Here is a 21430-nt window from a genome sequence, read left to right on the forward strand (position 1 = left end):
TCCGGGTGGGGCCCACGTGATTTCCGGGTGGGGCCCACGTGATTTCCGGGTGGGGCCCACGTGATTTCCGGGTGGGGCCCACGTGATTTCCGGGTGGGGCCCACGTGATTTCCGGGTGGGGCCCACGTGATTTCCGGGTGGGGCCCACGTGATTTCCGGGTGGGGCCCACGTGATTTCCGGGTGGGGCCCACGTGATTTCCGGGTGGGGCCCACGTGATTTCCGGGTGGGGCCCACGTGATTTCCGGGTGGGGCCCACGTGATTTCCGGGTGGGGCCCACGTGATTTCCGGGTGGGGCCCACGTGATTTCCGGGTGGGGCCCACGTGATTTCCGGGTGGGGCCCACGTGATTTCCGGGTGGGGCCCACGTGATTTCCGGGTGGGGCCCACGTGATTTCCGGGTGGGGCCCACGTGATTTCCGGGTGGGGCCCACGTGATTTCCGGGTGGGGCCCACGTGATTTCCGGGTGGGGCCCACGTGATTTCCGGGTGGGGCCCACGTGATTTCCGGGTGGGGCCCACGTGATTTCCGGGTGGGGCCCACGTGATTTCCGGGTGGGGCCCACGTGATTTCCGGGTGGGGCCCACGTGATTTCCGGGTGGGGCCCACGTGATTTCCGGGTGGGGCCCACGTGATTTCCGGGTGGGGCCCACGTGATTTCCGGGTGGGGCCCACGTGATTTCCGGGTGGGGCCCACGTGATTTCCGGGTGGGGCCCACGTGATTTCCGGGTGGGGCCCACGTGATTTCCGGGTGGGGCCCACGTGATTTCCCGTGGGGCCCACGTGATTTCCGGGTGGGGCCCACGTGATTTCCGGGTGGGGCCCACGTGATTTCCGGGTGGGGCCCACGTGATTTCCGGGTGGGGCCCACGTGATTTCCGGGTGGGGCCCACGTGATTTCGGGTGGGGCCCACGTGATTTCCGGGTGGGGCCCACGTGATTTCCGGGTGGGGCCCACGTGATTTCCGGGTGGGGCCCACGTGATTTCCGGGTGGGGCCCACGTGATTTCCGGGTGGGGCCCACGTGATTTCCGGGTGGGGCCCACGTGATTTCCGGGTGGGGCCCACGTGATTTCCGGGTGGGGCCCACGTGATTTCCGGGTGGGGCCCACGTGATTTCCGGGTGGGGCCCACGTGATTTCCGGGTGGGGCCCACGTGATTTCCGGGTGGGGCCCACGTGATTTCCGGGTGGGGCCCACGTGATTTCCGGGTGGGGCCCACGTGATTTCCGGGTGGGGCCCACGTGATTTCCGGGTGGGGCCCACGTGATTTCCGGGTGGGGCCCACGTGATTTCCGGGTGGGGCCCACGTGATTTCCGGGTGGGGCCCACGTGATTTCCGGGTGGGGCCCACGTGATTTCCGGGTGGGGCCCACGTGATTTCCGGGTGGGGCCCACGTGATTTCCGGGTGGGGCCCACGTGATTTCCGGGTGGGGCCCACGTGATTTCCGGGTGGGGCCCACGTGATTTCCGGGTGGGGCCCACGTGATTTCCGGGTGGGGCCCACGTGATTTCCGGGTGGGGCCCACGTGATTTCCGGGTGGGGCCCACGTGATTTCCCGGTGGGGCCCACGTGATTTCCGGGTGGGGCCCACGTGATTTCCGGGTGGGGCCCACGTGATTTCCGGGTGGGGCCCACGTGATTTCCGGGTGGGGCCCACGTGATTTCCGGGTGGGGCCCACGTGATTTCCGGGTGGGGCCCACGTGATTTCCGGGTGGGGCCCACGTGATTTCCGGGTGGGGCCCACGTGATTTCCGGGTGGGGCCCACGTGATTTCCGGGTGGGGCCCACGTGATTTCCGGGTGGGGCCCACGTGATTTCCGGGTGGGGCCCACGTGATTTCCGGGTGGGGCCCACGTGATTTCCGGGTGGGGCCCACGTGATTTCCGGGTGGGGCCCACGTGATTTCCCGTGGGGCCCACGTGATTTCCGGGTGGGGCCCACGTGATTTCCCGTGGGGCCCACGTGATTTCCGGGTGGGGCCCACGTGATTTCCGTGGGGCCCACGTGATTTCCGGGTGGGGCCCACGTGATTTCCGGGTGGGGCCCACGTGATTTCCGGGTGGGGCCCACGTGATTTCCGGGTGGGGCCCACGTGATTTCCGGGTGGGGCCCACGTGATTTCCGGGTGGGGCCCACGTGATTTCCGGGTGGGGCCCACGTGATTTCCGGGTGGGGCCCACGTGATTTCCGGGTGGGGCCCACGTGATTTCCGGGTGGGGCCCACGTGATTTCCGGGTGGGGCCCACGTGATTTCCGGGTGGGGCCCACGTGATTTCCGGGTGGGGCCCACGTGATTTCCGGGTGGGGCCCACGTGATTTCCGGGTGGGGCCCACGTGATTTCCGGGTGGGGCCCACGTGATTTCCGGGTGGGGCCCACGTGATTTCCGGGTGGGGCCCACGTGATTTCCGGGTGGGGCCCACGTGATTTCCGGGTGGGGCCCACGTGATTTCCGGGTGGGGCCCACGTGATTTCCGGGTGGGGCCCACGTGATTTCCGGGTGGGGCCCACGTGATTTCCGGGTGGGGCCCACGTGATTTCCGGGTGGGGCCCACGTGATTTCCGGGTGGGGCCCACGTGATTTCCGGGTGGGGCCCACGTGATTTCCGGGTGGGGCCCACGTGATTTCCGGGTGGGGCCCACGTGATTTCCGGGTGGGGCCCACGTGATTTCCGGGTGGGGCCCACGTGATTTCCGGGTGGGGCCCACGTGATTTCCGGGTGGGGCCCACGTGATTTCCGGGTGGGGCCCACGTGATTTCCGGGTGGGGCCCACGTGATTTCCGGGTGGGGCCCACGTGATTTCCGGGTGGGGCCCACGTGATTTCCGGGTGGGGCCCACGTGATTTCCGGGTGGGGCCCACGTGATTTCCGGGTGGGGCCCACGTGATTTCCGGGTGGGGCCCACGTGATTTCCGGGTGGGGCCCACGTGATTTCCGGGTGGGGCCCACGTGATTTCCGGGTGGGGCCCACGTGATTTCCGGGTGGGGCCCACGTGATTTCCGGGTGGGGCCCACGTGATTTCCGGGTGGGGCCCACGTGATTTCCGGGTGGGGCCCACGTGATTTCCGGGTGGGGCCCACGTGATTTCCGGGTGGGGCCCACGTGATTTCCGGGTGGGGCCCACGTGATTTCCGGGTGGGGCCCACGTGATTTCCGGGTGGGGCCCACGTGATTTCCGGGTGGGGCCCACGTGATTTCCGGGTGGGGCCCACGTGATTTCCGGGTGGGGCCCACGTGATTTCCGGGTGGGGCCCACGTGATTTCCGGGTGGGGCCCACGTGATTTCCGGGTGGGGCCCACGTGATTTCCGGGTGGGGCCCACGTGATTTCCGGGTGGGGCCCACGTGATTTCCGGGTGGGGCCCACGTGATTTCCGGGTGGGGCCCACGTGATTTCCGGGTGGGGCCCACGTGATTTCCGGGTGGGGCCCACGTGATTTCCGGGTGGGGCCCACGTGATTTCCGGGTGGGGCCCACGTGATTTCCGGGTGGGGCCCACGTGATTTCCGGGTGGGGCCCACGTGATTTCCGGGTGGGGCCCACGTGATTTCCGGGTGGGGCCCACGTGATTTCCGGGTGGGGCCCACGTGATTTCCGGGTGGGGCCCACGTGATTTCCGGGTGGGGCCCACGTGATTTCCGGGTGGGGCCCACGTGATTTCCGGGTGGGGCCCACGTGATTTCCGGGTGGGGCCCACGTGATTTCCGGGTGGGGCCCACGTGATTTCCGGGTGGGGCCCACGTGATTTCCGGGTGGGGCCCACGTGATTTCCGGGTGGGGCCCACGTGATTTCCGGGTGGGGCCCACGTGATTTCCGGGTGGGGCCCACGTGATTTCCGGGTGGGGCCCACGTGATTTCCGGGTGGGGCCCACGTGATTTCCGGTGGGGCCCACGTGATTTCCGGGTGGGGCCCACGTGATTTCCCCGTGGGGCCCACGTGATTTCCGGGTGGGGCCCACGTGATTTCCGGGTGGGGCCCACGTGATTTCCGGGTGGGGCCCACGTGATTTCCGGGTGGGGCCCACGTGATTTCCGGGTGGGGCCCACGTGATTTCCCCGTGGGGCCCACGTGATTTCCGGGTGGGGCCCACGTGATTTCCGGGTGGGGCCCACGTGATTTCCGGGTGGGGCCCACGTGATTTCCGGGTGGGGCCCACGTGATTTCCGGGTGGGGCCCACGTGATTTCCGGGTGGGGCCCACGTGATTTCCGGGTGGGGCCCACGTGATTTCCGGGTGGGGCCCACGTGATTTCCGGGTGGGGCCCACGTGATTTCCGGGTGGGGCCCACGTGATTTCCGGGTGGGGCCCACGTGATTTCCGGGTGGGGCCCACGTGATTTCCGGGTGGGGCCCACGTGATTTCCGGGTGGGGCCCACGTGATTTCCGGGTGGGGCCCACGTGATTTCCGGGTGGGGCCCACGTGATTTCCGGGTGGGGCCCACGTGATTTCCGGGTGGGGCCCACGTGATTTCCGGGTGGGGCCCACGTGATTTCCGGGTGGGGCCCACGTGATTTCCGGGTGGGGCCCACGTGATTTCCGGGTGGGGCCCACGTGATTTCCGGGTGGGGCCCACGTGATTTCCGGGTGGGGCCCACGTGATTTCCCCGTGGGGCCCACGTGATTTCCGGGTGGGGCCCACGTGATTTCCGGGTGGGGCCCACGTGATTTCCGGGTGGGGCCCACGTGATTTCCGGGTGGGGCCCACGTGATTTCCGGGTGGGGCCCACGTGATTTCCGGGTGGGGCCCACGTGATTTCCGGGTGGGGCCCACGTGATTTCCGGGTGGGGCCCACGTGATTTCCGGGTGGGGCCCACGTGATTTCCGGGTGGGGCCCACGTGATTTCCGGGTGGGGCCCACGTGATTTCCGGGTGGGGCCCACGTGATTTCCGGGTGGGGCCCACGTGATTTCCGGGTGGGGCCCACGTGATTTCCGGGTGGGGCCCACGTGATTTCCGGGTGGGGCCCACGTGATTTCCGGGTGGGGCCCACGTGATTTCCGGGTGGGGCCCACGTGATTTCCGGGTGGGGCCCACGTGATTTCCGGGTGGGGCCCACGTGATTTCCGGGTGGGGCCCACGTGATTTCCGGGTGGGGCCCACGTGATTTCCGGGTGGGGCCCACGTGATTTCCGGGTGGGGCCCACGTGATTTCCGGGTGGGGCCCACGTGATTTCCGGGTGGGGCCCACGTGATTTCCGGGTGGGGCCCACGTGATTTCCGGGTGGGGCCCACGTGATTTCCGGGTGGGGCCCACGTGATTTCCCGTGGGGCCCACGTGATTTCCGGGTGGGGCCCACGTGATTTCCGGGTGGGGCCCACGTGATTTCCGGGTGGGGCCCACGTGATTTCCGGGTGGGGCCCACGTGATTTCCGGGTGGGGCCCACGTGATTTCCGGGTGGGGCCCACGTGATTTCCGGGTGGGGCCCACGTGATTTCCGGGTGGGCCCACGTGATTTCCGGGTGGGGCCCACGTGATTTCCGGGTGGGGCCCACGTGATTTCCGGGTGGGGCCCACGTGATTTCCGGGTGGGGCCCACGTGATTTCCGGGTGGGGCCCACGTGATTTCCGGGTGGGGCCCACGTGATTTCCGGGTGGGGCCCACGTGATTTCCGGGTGGGGCCCACGTGATTTCCGGGTGGGGCCCACGTGATTTCCGGGTGGGGCCCACGTGATTTCCGGGTGGGGCCCACGTGATTTCCGGGTGGGGCCCACGTGATTTCCGGGTGGGGCCCACGTGATTTCCGGGTGGGGCCCACGTGATTTCCGGGTGGGGCCCACGTGATTTCCGGGTGGGGCCCACGTGATTTCCGGGTGGGGCCCACGTGATTTCCGGGTGGGGCCCACGTGATTTCCGGGTGGGGCCCACGTGATTTCCGGGTGGGGCCCACGTGATTTCCGGGTGGGGCCCACGTGATTTCCGGGTGGGGCCCACGTGATTTCCGGGTGGGGCCCACGTGATTTCCGGGTGGGGCCCACGTGATTTCCGGGTGGGGCCCACGTGATTTCCGGGTGGGGCCCACGTGATTTCCGGGTGGGGCCCACGTGATTTCCGGGTGGGGCCCACGTGATTTCCGGGTGGGGCCCACGTGATTTCCGGGTGGGGCCCACGTGATTTCCGGGTGGGGCCCACGTGATTTCCGGGTGGGGCCCACGTGATTTCCGGGTGGGGCCCACGTGATTTCCGGGTGGGGCCCACGTGATTTCCGGGTGGGGCCCACGTGATTTCCGGGTGGGGCCCACGTGATTTCCGGGTGGGGCCCACGTGATTTCCGGGTGGGGCCCACGTGATTTTCCCGTGGGGCCCACGTGATTTCCGGTGGGGCCCACGTGATTTCCGGGTGGGGCCCACGTGATTTCCGGGTGGGGCCCACGTGATTTCCGGGTGGGGCCCACGTGATTTCCGGGTGGGGCCCACGTGATTTCCGGGTGGGGCCCACGTGATTTCCGGGTGGGGCCCACGTGATTTCCGGGTGGGGCCCACGTGATTTCCGGGTGGGGCCCACGTGATTTCCGGGTGGGGCCCACGTGATTTCCGGGTGGGGCCCACGTGATTTCCGGGTGGGGCCCACGTGATTTCCGGGTGGGGCCCACGTGATTTCCGGGTGGGGCCCACGTGATTTCCGGGTGGGGCCCACGTGATTTCCGGGTGGGGCCCACGTGATTTCCGTGGGGCCCACGTGATTTCCCGTGGGGCCCACGTGATTTCCGGGTGGGGCCCACGTGATTTCCGGGTGGGGCCCACGTGATTTCCGGGTGGGGCCCACGTGATTTCCGGGTGGGGCCCACGTGATTTCCGGGTGGGGCCCACGTGATTTCCGGGTGGGGCCCACGTGATTTCCGGTGGGGCCCACGTGATTTCCGGGTGGGGCCCACGTGATTTCCGGGTGGGGCCCACGTGATTTCCGGGTGGGGCCCACGTGATTTCCGGGTGGGGCCCACGTGATTTCCGGGTGGGGCCCACGTGATTTCCGGGTGGGGCCCACGTGATTTCCGGGTGGGGCCCACGTGATTTCCGGGTGGGGCCCACGTGATTTCCGGGTGGGGCCCACGTGATTTCCGGGTGGGGCCCACGTGATTTCCGGGTGGGGCCCACGTGATTTCCGGGTGGGGCCCACGTGATTTCCGGGTGGGGCCCACGTGATTTCCGGGTGGGGCCCACGTGATTTCCGGGTGGGGCCCACGTGATTTCCGGGTGGGGCCCACGTGATTTCCGGGTGGGGCCCACGTGATTTCCGGGTGGGGCCCACGTGATTTCCGGGTGGGGCCCACGTGATTTCCGGGTGGGGCCCACGTGATTTCCGGGTGGGGCCCACGTGATTTCCGGGTGGGGCCCACGTGATTTCCGGGTGGGGCCCACGTGATTTCCGGGTGGGGCCCACGTGATTTCCGGGTGGGGCCCACGTGATTTCCGGGTGGGGCCCACGTGATTTCCGGGTGGGGCCCACGTGATTTCCGGGTGGGGCCCACGTGATTTCCGGGTGGGGCCCACGTGATTTCCGGGTGGGGCCCACGTGATTTCCGGGTGGGGCCCACGTGATTTCCGGGTGGGGCCCACGTGATTTCCGGGTGGGGCCCACGTGATTTCCGGGTGGGGCCCACGTGATTTCCGGGTGGGGCCCACGTGATTTCCGGGTGGGGCCCACGTGATTTCCGGGTGGGGCCCACGTGATTTCCGGTGGGGCCCACGTGATTTCCGGGTGGGGCCCACGTGATTTCCGGGTGGGGCCCACGTGATTTCCGGGTGGGGCCCACGTGATTTCCGGGTGGGGCCCACGTGATTTCCGGGTGGGGCCCACGTGATTTCCGGGTGGGGCCCACGTGATTTCCGGGTGGGGCCCACGTGATTTCCGGGTGGGGCCCACGTGATTTCCGGGTGGGGCCCACGTGATTTCCGGGTGGGGCCCACGTGATTTCCGGGTGGGGCCCACGTGATTTCCGGGTGGGGCCCACGTGATTTCCGGGTGGGGCCCACGTGATTTCCGGGTGGGGCCCACGTGATTTCCGGGTGGGGCCCACGTGATTTCCGGGTGGGGCCCACGTGATTTCCGGGTGGGGCCCACGTGATTTCCGGGTGGGGCCCACGTGATTTCCGGGTGGGGCCCACGTGATTTCCGGGTGGGGCCCACGTGATTTCCGGGTGGGGCCCACGTGATTTCCGGGTGGGGCCCACGTGATTTCCGGGTGGGGCCCACGTGATTTCCGGGTGGGGCCCACGTGATTTCCGGGTGGGGCCCACGTGATTTCCGGGTGGGGCCCACGTGATTTCCGGGTGGGGCCCACGTGATTTCCGGGTGGGGCCCACGTGATTTCCGGGTGGGGCCCACGTGATTTCCGGGTGGGGCCCACGTGATTTCCGGGTGGGGCCCACGTGATTTCCGGGTGGGGCCCACGTGATTTCCGGGTGGGGCCCACGTGATTTCCGGGTGGGGCCCACGTGATTTCCGGGTGGGGCCCACGTGATTTCCGGGTGGGGCCCACGTGATTTCCGGGTGGGGCCCACGTGATTTCCGGGTGGCCCACGTGATTTCCGGGTGGGGCCCACGTGATTTCCGGGTGGGGCCCACGTGATTTCCGGGTGGGGCCCACGTGATTTCCCGTGGGGCCCACGTGATTTCCGGGTGGGGCCCACGTGATTTCCGGGTGGGGCCCACGTGATTTCCGGGTGGGGCCCACGTGATTTCCGGGTGGGGCCCACGTGATTTCCGGGTGGGGCCCACGTGATTTCCGGGTGGGGCCCACGTGATTTCCGGGTGGGGCCCACGTGATTTCCGGGTGGGGCCCACGTGATTTCCGGGTGGGGCCCACGTGATTTCCGGGTGGGGCCCACGTGATTTCCGGGTGGGGCCCACGTGATTTCCGGGTGGGGCCCACGTGATTTCCGGGTGGGGCCCACGTGATTTCCGGGTGGGGCCCACGTGATTTCCGGGTGGGGCCCACGTGATTTCCGGGTGGGGCCCACGTGATTTCCGGGTGGGGCCCACGTGATTTCCGGGTGGGGCCCACGTGATTTCCGGGTGGGGCCCACGTGATTTCCGGGTGGGGCCCACGTGATTTCCGGGTGGGGCCCACGTGATTTCCGGGTGGGGCCCACGTGATTTCCGGGTGGGGCCCACGTGATTTCCGGGTGGGGCCCACGTGATTTCCGGGTGGGGCCCACGTGATTTCCGGGTGGGGCCCACGTGATTTCCGGGTGGGGCCCACGTGATTTCCGGGTGGGGCCCACGTGATTTCCGGGTGGGGCCCACGTGATTTCCGGGTGGGGCCCACGTGATTTCCGGGTGGGGCCCACGTGATTTCCGGGTGGGGCCCACGTGATTTCCGGGTGGGGCCCACGTGATTTCCGGGTGGGGCCCACGTGATTTCCGGGTGGGGCCCACGTGATTTCCGGGTGGGGCCCACGTGATTTCCGGGTGGGGCCCACGTGATTTCCGGGTGGGGCCCACGTGATTTCCGGGTGGGGCCCACGTGATTTCCGGGTGGGGCCCACGTGATTTCCGGGTGGGGCCCACGTGATTTCCGGGTGGGGCCCACGTGATTTCCGGGTGGGGCCCACGTGATTTCCCCGTGGGGCCCACGTGATTTCCGGGTGGGGCCCACGTGATTTCCGGGTGGGGCCCACGTGATTTCCCCGTGGGGCCCACGTGATTTCCGGGTGGGGCCCACGTGATTTCCGGGTGGGGCCCACGTGATTTCCCCGTGGGGCCCACGTGATTTCCGGGTGGGGCCCACGTGATTTCCGGGTGGGGCCCACGTGATTTCCGGGTGGGCCCACGTGATTTCCGGGTGGGGCCCACGTGATTTCCGGGTGGGGCCCACGTGATTTCCGGGTGGGGCCCACGTGATTTCCGGGTGGGGCCCACGTGATTTCCGGGTGGGGCCCACGTGATTTCCGGGTGGGGCCCACGTGATTTCCGGGTGGGGCCCACGTGATTTCCGGGTGGGGCCCACGTGATTTCCGGGTGGGGCCCACGTGATTTCCGGGTGGGGCCCACGTGATTTCCGGGTGGGGCCCACGTGATTTCCGGGTGGGGCCCACGTGATTTCCGGGTGGGGCCCACGTGATTTCCGGGTGGGGCCCACGTGATTTCCGGGTGGGGCCCACGTGATTTCCGGGTGGGGCCCACGTGATTTCCGGGTGGGGCCCACGTGATTTCCGGGTGGGGCCCACGTGATTTCCCGTGGGGCCCACGTGATTTCCCCGTGGGGCCCACGTGATTTCCGGGTGGGGCCCACGTGATTTCCGGGTGGGGCCCACGTGATTTCCGGGTGGGGCCCACGTGATTTCCGGGTGGGGCCCACGTGATTTCCGGGTGGGGCCCACGTGATTTCCGGGTGGGGCCCACGTGATTTCCGGGTGGGGCCCACGTGATTTCCGGGTGGGGCCCACGTGATTTCCGGGTGGGGCCCACGTGATTTCCGGGTGGGGCCCACGTGATTTCCGGGTGGGGCCCACGTGATTTCCGGGTGGGGCCCACGTGATTTCCGGGTGGGGCCCACGTGATTTCCGGGTGGGGCCCACGTGATTTCCGGGTGGGGCCCACGTGATTTCCGGGTGGGGCCCACGTGATTTCCGGGTGGGGCCCACGTGATTTCCGGGTGGGGCCCACGTGATTTCCGGGTGGGGCCCACGTGATTTCCGGGTGGGGCCCACGTGATTTCCGGGTGGGGCCCACGTGATTTCCGGGTGGGGCCCACGTGATTTCCGGGTGGGGCCCACGTGATTTCCGGGTGGGGCCCACGTGATTTCCGGGTGGGGCCCACGTGATTTCCGGGTGGGGCCCACGTGATTTCCGGGTGGGGCCCACGTGATTTCCGGGTGGGGCCCACGTGATTTCCGGGTGGGGCCCACGTGATTTCCGGGTGGGGCCCACGTGATTTCCGGGTGGGGCCCACGTGATTTCCGGGTGGGGCCCACGTGATTTCCGGGTGGGGCCCACGTGATTTCCGGGTGGGGCCCACGTGATTTCCGGGTGGGGCCCACGTGATTTCCGGGTGGGGCCCACGTGATTTCCGGGTGGGGCCCACGTGATTTCCGGGTGGGGCCCACGTGATTTCCGGGTGGGGCCCACGTGATTTCCGGGTGGGGCCCACGTGATTTCGGGTGGGGCCCACGTGATTTCCGGGTGGGGCCCACGTGATTTCCGGGTGGGGCCCACGTGATTTCCGGGTGGGGCCCACGTGATTTCCGGGTGGGGCCCACGTGATTTCCGGGTGGGGCCCACGTGATTTCCGGGTGGGGCCCACGTGATTTCCGGGTGGGGCCCACGTGATTTCCGGGTGGGGCCCACGTGATTTCCGGGTGGGGCCCACGTGATTTCCGGGTGGGGCCCACGTGATTTCCGGGTGGGGCCCACGTGATTTCCCCGTGGGGCCCACGTGATTTCCCCGTGGGGCCCACGTGATTTCCGGGTGGGGCCCACGTGATTTCCGGGTGGGGCCCACGTGATTTCCGGGTGGGGCCCACGTGATTTCCGGGTGGGGCCCACGTGATTTCCGGGTGGGGCCCACGTGATTTCCGGGTGGGGCCCACGTGATTTCCGGGTGGGGCCCACGTGATTTCCGGGTGGGGCCCACGTGATTTCCGGGTGGGGCCCACGTGATTTCCGGGTGGGGCCCACGTGATTTCCGGGTGGGGCCCACGTGATTTCCGGGTGGGGCCCACGTGATTTCCGGGTGGGGCCCACGTGATTTCCGGGTGGGGCCCACGTGATTTCCGGGTGGGGCCCACGTGATTTCCGGGTGGGGCCCACGTGATTTCCGGGTGGGGCCCACGTGATTTCCGGGTGGGGCCCACGTGATTTCCGGGTGGGGCCCACGTGATTTCCGGGTGGGGCCCACGTGATTTCCGGGTGGGGCCCACGTGATTTCCGGGTGGGGCCCACGTGATTTCCGGGTGGGGCCCACGTGATTTCCGGGTGGGGCCCACGTGATTTCCGGGTGGGGCCCACGTGATTTCCGGGTGGGGCCCACGTGATTTCCGGGTGGGGCCCACGTGATTTCCGGGTGGGGCCCACGTGATTTCCGGGTGGGGCCCACGTGATTTCCGGGTGGGGCCCACGTGATTTCCGGGTGGGGCCCACGTGATTTCCGGGTGGGGCCCACGTGATTTCCGGGTGGGGCCCACGTGATTTCCGGGTGGGGCCCACGTGATTTCCGGGTGGGGCCCACGTGATTTCCGGGTGGGGCCCACGTGATTTCCGGGTGGGGCCCACGTGATTTCCGGGTGGGGCCCACGTGATTTCCGGGTGGGGCCCACGTGATTTCCGGGTGGGGCCCACGTGATTTCCGGGTGGGGCCCACGTGATTTCCGGGTGGGGCCCACGTGATTTCCGGGTGGGGCCCACGTGATTTCCCCGTGGGGCCCACGTGATTTCCGGGTGGGGCCCACGTGATTTCCGGGTGGGGCCCACGTGATTTCCGGGTGGGGCCCACGTGATTTCCGGGTGGGGCCCACGTGATTTCCGGGTGGGGCCCACGTGATTTCCGGGTGGGCCCCACGTGATTTCCGGGTGGGGCCCACGTGATTTCCGGGTGGGGCCCACGTGATTTCCGGGTGGGGCCCACGTGATTTCCGGGTGGGGCCCACGTGATTTCCGGGTGGGGCCCACGTGATTTCCGGGTGGGGCCCACGTGATTTCCGGGTGGGGCCCACGTGATTTCCGGGTGGGGCCCACGTGATTTCCCGTGGGGCCCACGTGATTTCCGGGTGGGGCCCACGTGATTTCCGGGTGGGGCCCACGTGATTTCCGGGTGGGGCCCACGTGATTTCCGGGTGGGGCCCACGTGATTTCCGGGTGGGGCCCACGTGATTTCCGGGTGGGGCCCACGTGATTTCCGGGTGGGGCCCACGTGATTTCCCGTGGGGCCCACGTGATTTCCGGGTGGGGCCCACGTGATTTCCGGGTGGGGCCCACGTGATTTCCGGGTGGGGCCCACGTGATTTGGTGGGGCCCACGTGATTTCCGGGTGGGGCCCACGTGATTTCCCGTGGGGCCCACGTGATTTCCGGGTGGGGCCCACGTGATTTCCCCGTGGGGCCCACGTGATTTCCGGGTGGGGCCCACGTGATTTCCGGGTGGGGCCCACGTGATTTCCGGGTGGGGCCCACGTGATTTCCGGGTGGGGCCCACGTGATTTCCCCGTGGGGCCCACGTGATTTCCGGGTGGGGCCCACGTGATTTCCGGGTGGCCCACGTGATTTCCCCGTGGGGCCCACGTGATTTCCGGGTGGGGCCCACGTGATTTCCGGGTGGGGCCCACGTGATTTCCGGGTGGGGCCCACGTGATTTCCGGGTGGGGCCCACGTGATTTCCGGGTGGGGCCCACGTGATTTCCGGGTGGGGCCCACGTGATTTCCGGGTGGGCCCCACGTGATTTCCGGGTGGGGCCCACGTGATTTCCGGGTGGGGCCCACGTGATTTCCGGGTGGGGCCCACGTGATTTCCGGGTGGGGCCCACGTGATTTCCGGGTGGGGCCCACGTGATTTCCGGGTGGGGCCCACGTGATTTCCGGGTGGGGCCCACGTGATTTCCGGGTGGGGCCCACGTGATTTCCGGGTGGGGCCCACGTGATTTCCGGGTGGGGCCCACGTGATTTCCCGTGGGGCCCACGTGATTTCCGTGGGGCCCACGTGATTTCCGGGTGGGGCCCACGTGATTTCCGGGTGGGGCCCACGTGATTTCCCCGTGGGGCCCACGTGATTTCCGGGTGGGGCCCACGTGATTTCCGGGTGGGGCCCACGTGATTTCCGGGTGGGGCCCACGTGATTTCCGGGTGGGGCCCACGTGATTTCCGGGTGGGGCCCACGTGATTTCCGGGTGGGGCCCACGTGATTTCCGGGTGGGGCCCACGTGATTTCCGGGTGGGGCCCACGTGATTTCCGGGTGGGGCCCACGTGATTTCCGGGTGGGGCCCACGTGATTTCCGGGTGGGGCCCACGTGATTTCCGGGTGGGGCCCACGTGATTTCCGGGTGGGGCCCACGTGATTTCCGGGTGGGGCCCACGTGATTTCGGGTGGGGCCCACGTGATTTCCGGGTGGGGCCCACGTGATTTCCGGGTGGGGCCCACGTGATTTCCGGGTGGGGCCCACGTGATTTCCGGGTGGGGCCCACGTGATTTCCGGGTGGGGCCCACGTGATTTCCGGGTGGGGCCCACGTGATTTCCGGGTGGGGCCCACGTGATTTCCGGGTGGGGCCCACGTGATTTCCGGGTGGGGCCCACGTGATTTCCCCGTGGGCCCACGTGATTTCCGGGTGGGGCCCACGTGATTTCCGGGTGGGGCCCACGTGATTTCCGGGTGGGCCCACGTGATTTCCGGGTGGGGCCCACGTGATTTCCGGGTGGGGCCCACGTGATTTCCGGGTGGGGCCCACGTGATTTCCGGGTGGGGCCCACGTGATTTCCGGGTGGGGCCCACGTGATTTCCGGGTGGGGCCCACGTGATTTCCGGGTGGGGCCCACGTGATTTCCGGGTGGGGCCCACGTGATTTCCGGGTGGGGCCCACGTGATTTCCGGGTGGGGCCCACGTGATTTCCGGGTGGGGCCCACGTGATTTCCGGGTGGGGCCCACGTGATTTCCGGGTGGGGCCCACGTGATTTCCCCGTGGGGCCCACGTGATTTCCGGGTGGGGCCCACGTGATTTCCGGGTGGGGCCCACGTGATTTCCCCGTGGGGCCCACGTGATTTCCGGGTGGGGCCCACGTGATTTCCGGGTGGGGCCCACGTGATTTCCGGGTGGGGCCCACGTGATTTCGGGTGGGGCCCACGTGATTTCCGGGTGGGGCCCACGTGATTTCCGGGTGGGGCCCACGTGATTTCCGGGTGGGGCCCACGTGATTTCCGGGTGGGGCCCACGTGATTTCCGGGTGGGGCCCACGTGATTTCCGGGTGGGGCCCACGTGATTTCCGGGTGGGGCCCACGTGATTTCCGGGTGGGGCCCACGTGATTTCCGGGTGGGGCCCACGTGATTTCCGGGTGGGGCCCACGTGATTTCCCCGTGGGGCCCACGTGATTTCCGGGTGGGCCCACGTGATTTCGGGTGGGGCCCACGTGATTTCCGGGTGGGGCCCACGTGATTTCCGGGTGGGGCCCACGTGATTTCCGGGTGGGGCCCACGTGATTTCCGGGTGGGGCCCACGTGATTTCCGGGTGGGGCCCACGTGATTTCCGGGTGGGGCCCACGTGATTTCCGGGTGGGGCCCACGTGATTTCGGGTGGGGCCCACGTGATTTCCGGGTGGGGCCCACGTGATTTCCGGGTGGGGCCCACGTGATTTCCGGGTGGGGCCCACGTGATTTCCGGGTGGGGCCACGTGATTTCCGGGTGTGGCCCACGTGATTTCCGGGTGGGGCCCACGTGATTTCCGGGTGGGGCCCACGTGATTTCCGGGTGGGGCCCACGTGATTTCCGGGTGGGGCCCACGTGATTTCCGGGTGGGGCCCACGTGATTTCGGGGTGGGGCCCACGTGATTTCCGGGTGGGGCCCACGTGATTTCCGGGTGGGGCCCACGTGATTTCCGGGTGGGGCCCACGTGATTTCCGGGTGGGGCCCACGTGATTTCCGGGTGGGGCCCACGTGATTTCCGGGTGGGGCCCACGTGATTTCCGGGTGGGGCCCACGTGATTTCCGGGTGGGGCCCACGTGATTTCCGGGTGGGGCCCACGTGATTTCCGGGTGGGGCCCACGTGATTTCCGGGTGGGGCCCACGTGATTTCCGGGTGGGGCCCACGTGATTTCCGGGTGGGGCCCACGTGATTTCCGGGTGGGGCCCACGTGATTTCCGGGTGGGGCCCACGTGATTTCCGGGTGGGGCCCACGTGATTTCCGGGTGGGGCCCACGTGATTTCCGGGTGGGGCCCACGTGATTTCCGGGTGGGGCCCACGTGATTTCCGGGTGGGGCCCACGTGATTTCCGGGTGGGGCCCACGTGATTTCCGGGTGGGGCCCACGTGATTTCCGGGTGGGGCCCACGTGATTTCCGGGTGGGGCCCACGTGATTTCCGGGTGGGGCCCACGTGATTTCCGGGTGGGGCCCACGTGATTTCCGGGTGGGGCCCACGTGATTTCCGGGTGGGGCCCACGTGATTTCCGGGTGGGGCCCACGTGATTTCCGGGTGGGGCCCACGTGATTTCCGGGTGGGGCCCACGTGATTTCCGGGTGGGGCCCACGTGATTTCCGGGTGGGGCCCACGTGATTTCCGGGTGGGGCCCACGTGATTTCCGGGTGGGGCCCACGTGATTTCCGGTGGGGCCACGTGATTTCCGGGTGGGGCCCACGTGATTTCGGGTGGGGCCCACGTGATTTCCGGGTGGGGCCCACGTGATTTCCGGGTGGGGCCCACGTGATTTCCGGGTGGGGCCCACGTGATTTCCGGGTGGGGCCCACGTGATTTCCGGGTGGGGCCCACGTGATTTCCGGGTGGGGCCCACGTGATTTCCCGTGGGGCCCACGTGATTTCCGGGTGGGGCCCACGTGATTTCCGGGTGGGGCCCACGTGATTTCCGGGTGGGGCCCACGTGATTTCCGGGTGGGGCCCACGTGATTTCCGGGTGGGGCCCACGTGATTTCCGGGTGGGGCCCACGTGATTTCCGGGTGGGGCCCACGTGATTTCCGGGTGGGGCCCACGTGATTTCCGGGTGGGGCCCACGTGATTTCCGGGTGGGGCCCACGTGATTTCCGGGTGGGGCCCACGTGATTTCCGGGTGGGGCCCACGTGATTTCCGGGTGGGGCCCACGTGATTTCCGGGTGGGGCCCACGTGATTTCCGGTGGGGCCCACGTGATTTCCGGGTGGGGCCCACGTGATTTCCGGGTGGGGCCCACGTGATTTCCGGGTGGGGCCCACGTGATTTCCGGGTGGGGCCCACGTGATTTCCGGGTGGGGCCCACGTGATTTCCGGGTGGGGCCCACGTGATTTCCGGGTGGGGCCCACGTGATTTCCGGGTGGGGCCCACGTGATTTCCGGGTGGGGCCCACGTGATTTCCGGGTGGGGCCCGGGTGGGGCCCACGTGATTTCCGGGTGGGGCCCACGTGATTTCCGGGTGGGGCCCACGTGATTTCCGGGTGGGGCCCACGTGATTTCCGGGTGGGGCCCACGTGATTTCCGGGTGGGGCCCACGTGATTTCCGGGTGGGGCCCACGTGATTTCCGGGTGGGGCCCACGTGATTTCCGGGTGGGGCCCACGTGATTTCCGGGTGGGGCCCACGTGATTTCCCCGTGGGGCCCACGTGATTTCCGGGTGGGGCCCACGTGATTTCCGGGTGGGGCCCACGTGATTTCCGGGTGGGGCCCACGTGATTTCCGGGTGGGGCCCACGTGATTTCCGGGTGGGGCCCACGTGATTTCCGGGTGGGGCCCACGTGATTTCCGGGTGGGGCCCACGTGATTTCCGGGTGGGGCCCACGTGATTTCCGGGTGGGGCCCACGTGATTTCCGGGTGGGGCCCACGTGATTTCCGGGTGGGGCCCACGTGATTTCCGGGTGGGGCCCACGTGATTTCCGGGTGGGGCCCACGTGATTTCCGGGTGGGGCCCACGTGATTTCCGGGTGGGGCCCACGTGATTTCCGGGTGGGGCCCACGTGATTTCCGGGTGGGGCCCACGTGATTTCCGGGTGGGGCCCACGTGATTTCCGGGTGGGGCCCACGTGATTTCCGGGTGGGGCCCACGTGATTTCCGGGTGGGGCCCACGTGATTTCCGGGTGGGGCCCACGTGATTTCCGGGTGGGGCCCACGTGATTTCCGGGTGGGGCCCACGTGATTTCCGGGTGGGGCCCACGTGATTTCCGGGTGGGGCCCACGTGATTTCCGGGTGGGGCCCACGTGATTTCCGGGTGGGGCCCACGTGATTTCCGGGTGGGGCCCACGTGATTTCCGGGTGGGGCCCACGTGATTTCCGGGTGGGGCCCACGTGATTTCCGGGTGGGGCCCACGTGATTTCCGGGTGGGGCCCACGTGATTTCCGGGTGGGGCCCACGTGATTTCCGGGTGGGGCCCACGTGATTTCCGGGTGGGGCCCACGTGATTTCCGGGTGGGGCCCACGTGATTTCCGGGTGGGGCCCACGTGATTTCCGGGTGGGGCCCACGTGATTTCCGGGTGGGGCCCACGTGATTTCCGGGTGGGGCCCACGTGATTTCCGGGTGGGGCCCACGTGATTTCCGGGTGGGGCCCACGTGATTTCCGGGTGGGGCCCACGTGATTTCCGGGTGGGGCCCACGTGATTTCCGGGTGGGGCCCACGTGATTTCCGGGTGGGGCCCACGTGATTTCCGGGTGGGGCCCACGTGATTTCCGGGTGGGGCCCACGTGATTTCCGGGTGGGGCCCACGTGATTTCCGGGTGGGGCCCACGTGATTTCCGGGTGGGGCCCACGTGATTTCCGGGTGGGGCCCACGTGATTTCCGGGTGGGGCCCACGTGATTTCCGGGTGGGGCCCACGTGATTTCCGGGTGGGGCCCACGTGATTTCCGGGTGGGGCCCACGTGATTTCCGGGTGGGGCCCACGTGATTTCCGGGTGGGGCCCACGTGATTTCCGGGTGGGGCCCACGTGATTTCCGGGTGGGGCCCACGTGATTTCCGGGTGGGGCCCACGTGATTTCCGGGTGGGGCCCACGTGATTTCCGGGTGGGGCCCACGTGATTTCCGGGTGGGGCCCACGTGATTTCCGGGTGGGGCCCACGTGATTTCCGGGTGGGGCCCACGTGATTTCCGGGTGGGGCCCACGTGATTTCCGGGTGGGGCCCACGTGATTTCCGGGTGGGGCCCACGTGATTTCCGGGTGGGGCCCACGTGATTTCCGGGTGGGGCCCACGTGATTTCCGGGTGGGGCCCACGTGATTTCCCCGTGGGGCCCACGTGATTTCCGGGTGGGGCCCACGTGATTTCCGGGTGGGGCCCACGTGATTTCCGGGTGGGGCCCACGTGATTTCCGGGTGGGGCCCACGTGATTTCCGGGTGGGGCCCACGTGATTTCCGGGTGGGGCCCACGTGATTTCCGGGTGGGGCCCACGTGATTTCCGGGTGGGGCCCACGTGATTTCCGGGTGGGGCCCACGTGATTTCCGGGTGGGGCCCACGTGATTTCCGGGTGGGGCCCACGTGATTTCCGGGTGGGGCCCACGTGATTTCCGGGTGGGGCCCACGTGATTTCCGGGTGGGGCCCACGTGATTTCCGGGTGGGGCCCACGTGATTTCCGGGTGGGGCCCACGTGATTTCCGGGTGGGGCCCACGTGATTTCCGGGTGGGGCCCACGTGATTTCCGGGTGGGGCCCACGTGATTTCCGGGTGGGGCCCACGTGATTTCCGGGTGGGGCCCACGTGATTTCCGGGTGGGGCCCACGTGATTTCCGGGTGGGGCCCACGTGATTTCCGGGTGGGGCCCACGTGATTTCCGGGTGGGGCCCACGTGATTTCCGGGTGGGGCCCACGTGATTTCCGGGTGGGGCCCACGTGATTTCCGGGTGGGGCCCACGTGATTTCCGGGTGGGGCCCACGTGATTTCCGGGTGGGGCCCACGTGATTTCCGGGTGGGGCCCACGTGATTTCCGGGTGGGGCCCACGTGATTTCCGGGTGGGGCCCACGTGATTTCCGGGTGGGGCCCACGTGATTTCCGGGTGGGGCCCACGTGATTTCCGGGTGGGGCCCACGTGATTTCCGGGTGGGGCCCACGTGATTTCCGGGTGGGGCCCACGTGATTTCCGGGTGGGGCCCACGTGATTTCCGGGTGGGGCCCACGTGATTTCCCCGTGGGGCCCACGTGATTTCGGGTGGGGCCCACGTGATTTCCGGGTGGGGCCCACGTGATTTCCGGGTGGGGCCCACGTGATTTCCGGGTGGGGCCCACGTGATTTCCGGGTGGGGCCCACGTGATTTCCGGGTGGGGCCCACGTGATTTCCGGGTGGGGCCCACGTGATTTCCGGGTGGGGCCCACGTGATTTCCGGGTGGGGCCCACGTGATTTCCGGGTGGGGCCCACGTGATTTCCGGGTGGGGCCCACGTGATTTCCGGGTGGGGCCCACGTGATTTCCGGGTGGGGCCCACGTGATTTCCGGGTGGGGCCCACGTGATTTCCGGGTGGGGCCCACGTGATTTCCGGGTGGGGCCCACGTGATTTCCGGGTGGGGCCCACGTGATTTCCGGGTGGGGCCCACGTGATTTCCGGGTGGGGCCCACGTGATTTCCGGGTGGGGCCCACGTGATTTCCGGGTGGGGCCCACGTGATTTCCGGGTGGGGCCCACGTGATTTCCGGGTGGGGCCCACGTGATTTCCGGTGGGGCCCACGTGATTTCCGGGTGGGGCCCACGTGATTTCCGGGTGGGGCCCACGTGATTTCCGGGTGGGGCCCACGTGATTTCCGGGTGGGGCCCACGTGATTTCCGGGTGGGGCCCACGTGATTTCCGGGTGGGGCCCACGTGATTTCCGGGTGGGGCCCACGTGATTTCCGGGTGGGGCCCACGTGATTTCCGGGTGGGGCCCACGTGATTTCCGGGTGGGGCCCACGTGATTTCCGGGTGGGGCCCACGTGATTTCCGGGTGGGGCCCACGTGATTTCCGGGTGGGGCCCACGTGATTTCCGGGTGGGGCCCACGTGATTTCCGGGTGGGGCCCACGTGATTTCCGGGTGGGGCCCACGTGATTTCCGGGTGGGGCCCACGTGATTTCCGGGTGGGGCCCACGTGATTTCCGGGTGGGGCCCACGTGATTTCCGGGTGGGGCCCACGTGATTTCCGGGTGGGGCCCACGTGATTTCCGGGTGGGGCCCACGTGATTTCCGGGTGGGGCCCACGTGATTTCCGGGTGGGGCCACGTGATTTCCGGGTGGGGCCCACGTGATTTCCGGGTGGGGCCCACGTGATTTCCGGGTGGGGCCCACGTGATTTCCGGGTGGGGCCCACGTGATTTCCGGGTGGGGCCCACGTGATTTCCGGGTGGGGCCCACGTGATTTCCGGGTGGGGCCCACGTGATTTCCGGGTGGGGCCCACGTGATTTCCGGGTGGGGCCCACGTGATTTCCGGGTGGGGCCCACGTGATTTCCGGGTGGGGCCCACGTGATTTCCGGGTGGGGCCCACGTGATTTCCGGGTGGGGCCCACGTGATTTCCGGGTGGGGCCCACGTGATTTCCGGGTGGGGCCCACGTGATTTCCGGGTGGGGCCCACGTGATTTCCGGGTGGGGCCCACGTGATTTCGGGTGGGGCCCACGTGATTTCCGGGTGGGGCCCACGTGATTTCGGGTGGGGCCCACGTGATTTCCGGGTGGGGCCCACGTGATTTCCGGGTGGGGCCCACGTGATTTCCGGGTGGGGCCCACGTGATTTCCGGGTGGGGCCCACGTGATTTCCGGGTGGGGCCCACGTGATTTCCGGGTGGGGCCCACGTGATTTCCGGGTGGGGCCCACGTG

Source organism: Ovis canadensis, chromosome 10 (genome assembly GCF_042477335.2).
Source record: "Ovis canadensis isolate MfBH-ARS-UI-01 breed Bighorn chromosome 10, ARS-UI_OviCan_v2, whole genome shotgun sequence".
NCBI classification, from domain to species: Eukaryota; Metazoa; Chordata; class Mammalia; order Artiodactyla; family Bovidae; genus Ovis; species Ovis canadensis.